Genomic DNA, 5,327 nt, shown 5'->3' with positions numbered 1-5,327 from the left:
GGTCAGAACACTTCACCTTGGTTGGTTCTGTTGTTTTTAGGTCAGAACACTTCACCTTGGTCGGTTCTGTTGTTTTTAGGTCAGAACACTTCACCTTGGTCGGTTCTGTTGTTTTTAGGTCAGAACACTTCACCTTGGTCGGTTCTGTCATTTTTAGGTCAGAACACTTCTTCTGTTCCCTTGACAGTTTAATATTCAACTGAAAAGGTATTTTCTCATCAGCCTATAACCTTATGAACCTAACATGGCCTGAACCCACTGGCTTGTTTATGGCTTTGTTCCATGGCTGCTCCGCAAGGAGGATCAATGATTTATCATCTGCACATTCAGCTGTTAGGCTATAGCCTACCCCCTACATAAACATGCACAAGCATACGGAAATGCACACACACACACACACACACACACACACACACACACACACACACACACACACACACACACACACACACACACACACACACACACACTCTCTCTCTTTCTTATCATGAGCTATTTAATAAGGCAGACTAGAAGGCTTTAATTATCCATAAAACGTTTGTGGGTTGAATTGATTGATTGATTGATTTTATTTGCCAGCAACAACAACAAAAAACACATACGCACAGTACATACAGTACCAGTCAAAAGTTTGGACACACCGACTCATTCAAGGGTTTCTCTTTATTTTTACTATTTTCTACATTGTAGAATAATAGTGAAGACATCAAAACCACGAAATAACACATATGGAATCATGTAGTAACCAAAAACGTGTTAAACAAATAAAAATACATTTTAGATTTTAGATTCTTCAAAGTAGCCACCCTTTGCCTTGATGACAGCTTTGCATTCTCTCAACCAGCTTCATGAGGTAGTCCCACATATGCTGAGCACTTGTTGGCTGCTTTTCCTTCATTCTGCGGTCCAACTCCCAAACCATCTCAATTAGGGTTGAGGTCGGGTGATTGTGGAGGCCAGGTCATCTGATGCAGCACTACTTCACTCTCCTTCTTGGTCAAACAGCCCTTATACAGCCTGGAGGTGTGTTTTGGGTCATTGTCCTGTTGAAAATTCGAAATAAATCACTGACAGTGTCACCAGCAAAGCCCCCCCACACCATCACACCTCCTCCTTCATACTTCACGGTGGGAACCACACACGCGGAGATCATCTGTTCACCTACTCTGCGTCTCACAAAGACTTTGCTCAGGTTTCGTTGCAGCAATTGGACCATGAAGGCCTGACTCACACAGTCTCATCTGAACAGTTGATGTTGAGATGTGTCTGTTAACCTCTATGGGCTAGGTGGGATGCTTGCGTCCCACCTACTCAACAGCCAGTGTAAACCCGTGGCGCGTTATTCAAATTCCTCAAAACTGCAAAAACTTCAATTTTTCAAACATATGACTATTTTACACCATTTTAAAGACAAGACTCTCGTTAATCTAACCACACTGTCCGATTTCAAAAAGACTTTACAACGAAAGCAAAACATTAGATTATGTCAGCAGCGTACCCAGCCAGAAATAATCAGACACCCATTTTTCAAGCTAGCATATAATGTCACATAAACCCAAACCACAGCTAAATGTAGCACTAACCTTTGATGATCTTCATCAGATGACAACCCTAGGACATTATGTTATACAATACATGCATGTTTTGTTCAATGAAGTTCATATTTATATCAAAAACCAGCTTTTTACATTACCATGTGACTAGCATGTGACTAGCATTCCCACCGAACACTGCCGGTGAATTTACTAAATTACTCACGATAAACGTTCACAAAAAGCATAACAATTATTTTAAGAATTATAGATACAGAACTCATCTATGCACTCGATATGTCCGATTTTAAAATAGCTTTTCGGTGAAAGCACATTTTGCTAGCTATTTAGACTCCCAGCAAGTTTAGCACTCACCAAAGTCAGATTTACTATAAGAAAAATGTTATTACCTTTGCTGTCTTCGTCAGAATGCACTCCCAGGACTTCTACTTCAATAACAAATGTTGGTTTGGTTCAAAATAATCCATTGTTATATCCAAATAGCGGCGTTTTGTTCGTGCGTTCAAGACACTATCCGAAAGGGTAAATAAGGGTGACGAGCATGGCGCAATTCGCGACAAAAAATGTCTAAATATTCCATTACCGTACTTCGAAGCATGTCAACCGCTGTTTAAAATAAATTTTTATGCCATTTTTCTCAGAAAAAAGCGATAATATTCCGTCCGGGAATCTGTGTTTAGGTAAACAGACGAAAGAAAATAAAGCATGGGGTCGACTCGGGCATGCGCCTAAGCCCATAGTTCTCTGATCGGCCACTTGCCAAACGCGATAAAGTGTTTCAGCCAGAGGCTGCCTCGATATCGTTCAGCTTTTTCCCGGGCTCTGAGAGCCTATGGGAGCCGTAGGAAGTGTCACGTTATAGCAAAGATCCTCAACCTTCAATAAAAAGAGCCAAGATGAAACAACATGTCAGACAGGCCACTTCCTGCATGGAATCTTCTCAGGTTTTGGCCTGCCATATGAGTTCTCTTATACTCACAGACACCATTCAAACAGTTTTAGAAACTTTAGGGTGCTTTCTATCCAAAGCCAATAATTATATGCATATTCTAGTTACTGGGCAGGAGTAGTAACCAGATTAAATCGGGTACGTTTTTTATCCGGCCGTGTCAATACTGCCCCCTAGCCCTAACAGGTTAACACTTTTTTTGGTTAATACCTGATTCCATGTGTTATTCATAGTTTTGATGTGTTCACTATTATTCTACAATGTAGAAGATAGTAAAAATAGAGAAAAACCCTGGAATGAGTAGGTGTCCCCAAACTTTTGACTGGTATTGTACATTTTGATAAGGTGACAGGGATATCACAATAAAGTCAGAGACTTATTTCTATTGTGGTTCCTACATTCCATGGAGTAAAAACATGACAACATTAGGCTACATCAATACAGATACATTACATACAGATTTAGAATTGTCTTTTTATTGCTCAATCATTAGCCAGCTTTTGACTTTCTTTTGAAAGTTCTGGTTGGCATGGCTTTGATTTGCTGTGGTAGTTTGTTCCACTCAATCGCACCGGTATAATAGAATAGGGCAGAGTGAGAGACAAATACCAAACTGCACTATTTATGGTCAGTGAATCCAAATACTTCAAATGAGCATAAACTTAACATACTTGTTATCAGTAGCTTACGTCTCTCATGTTTTGTAAACTAAAATCCCACCATCAGATTTCTAAATGGGCCATCTCTGTTGTCTCACCACAAATCCTAACCCAGGAAGCACCCATCATTAGGAGGCCATGATCAAGGGCAGGTGAAGTTTTGAATACTGAGCAGCAGCAGTGGTGTGCAAATATCCCCAGTTACTTCCTGCACAAGCTTGTCCTATCACCCCTCACACACCAGCTACTGTAGGTCTAGCCATGTAAACATGAAGCACAGCAGAGCTTTCTGAGGTAATGTATATGTAACCGGTGTGAAATGGCTAGCTATTTAGTGGTGTGCGCTAGTAGTGTTTCAATTGCACTGAAGCATGCATGAGAGCACCAGCTCTTCTGGATGACCGTGTGATAATGCTCTCGGTAGCCAATGTGAACAAAACCTTTAAACAGGTCAATATTCACAAAGCTGCTGGGCCAGACGGATTACCAGGCAGTGTACTCAAAGCATGCACGGACCAACTGTCAAGTGTCTTCACTGACATTTTCAACCTCTCCCTGACCGAGTCTGTAATACCTACATGTTTCAAGCAGATCACCATAGTCCCTGTGCCCAAGGAAGGGAAGGTAACCTGCCTAAATGATTACCGCCCCGTGGCACTCGCACCGGTAGCCATGAAGTGCTTTGAAAGGCTGGTCATGGCTCAACAGCATCCTCCCGGACACCCTAGACCCACTACAATTCGCAAACCGCCCCAACAGATCCACAGATGACGCAATCTCAATTGCACTCCACACTACCCTTTCTCACCTGGCCAAAAGGAACACCTATGTGAGAATGCTGTTCATTGACTACAGCTCAGCGTTCAACACCATAGTGCCCACGAAGCTCATCACTAAGCTAAGGACTCTGAGACTAAACACCTCCTTCTGCAACTGGATCCTGGACTTCCTGTCGGGCCGCCCCCAGGTGGTAAGAGTAGGTGTGCCACGCTGATGCTTAACACTGGGGCCCCTCAGAGCTGTGTACTTAGTCCCCTCCTGTATTCCCTGTTCACCCACGACTGCATGGCCAAACACAACTCCAACAGCATCATTAACTTTGCTGACGACACAACAGTGGTAGGCTTGATCACCTACAACGATGAGACGGCCTGTAAGGAGGAGGTCAGAAAACTGGCAGTCTGATACCAGGACAACAACCTCTCCCACAATGTGAGCAAGACGAAAGACCTGATCGTGGACCACAGGAAAAGGCGGGCTGAACAGGCCCCCATTAACATCGACAGGGCTGTAGTGGAGCGGGTCGAGAGTTTCAAGTTCCTTGGTGCCCACATCACCAACGAACTATCATGGTCCAAACGCACCAAGACAGTCATGAAGAGGGCACGACAAAACCTTTTGCCCCTCAGGAGACTGAAAGAATTTGTCATGGGTCCCCAGATCCTCAAAATCTTCTACAGCTGCACCATCGAGAGCATCCTGACCGGTTGCATCACCACCTGGTATGGCAACTGCTTGGCATCTGAGTGTAAGGCGCTACAGAGGGTAGTGCGAACGGCCCAGTACATCAGTGGGGCCAAGCTTCCTGCCATCCAGGACCTATATTATAGGCGGTGTCAGAGGAAAGCCCATAAAATTGTTTGAGACTCCAGACACCCATGTTATAGACTGTTTTCTCTGCTACCACACGGCAAGTGGTACCGGAGCGCCAAGCGTAGGACCAAAAAGCTCCTCAACAGCTTCTACCCCCAAGCCATAAGACTGCTGAACAATTCATAAAATCACCACCGGACAATTTACATTGACCCCCCCTCCCTTTTGTACACTGCTGCCCCTCGCTGGTTGTTTTTTACCTATGCATAGTCACTTCGCCCCCCCACCTACATGTACAGATTATCTCAACTAGCCTGTACCCCCGCACACTGTCTCGGTACCGGTGCCCCCTGTACATAGCCTCGTTATTGTTATTCTTATTGTGTTACTTTTTATTATTACTTTATTGCTATCCGTATTAACGCAGTTAGAAGGATCTCAGCCGTCACCTTGAAGAATGTGTTTCCCTGGCTCTGCAAGGGTCGTGGCTTTTGTGGAGCGATAGCTAATGATGCTTCGTGAGAGGTAGTTGTTGATGTGTTCAGAAGGTCCCTGGTTCAAGCTCAGGTTGGG

This window comes from Salmo salar, chromosome ssa10 (assembly GCF_905237065.1).
Source record: "Salmo salar chromosome ssa10, Ssal_v3.1, whole genome shotgun sequence".
In the NCBI taxonomy this organism is placed as follows: Eukaryota; Metazoa; Chordata; class Actinopteri; order Salmoniformes; family Salmonidae; genus Salmo; species Salmo salar.
Note: the sequence above shows the minus strand (reverse complement) of the source record.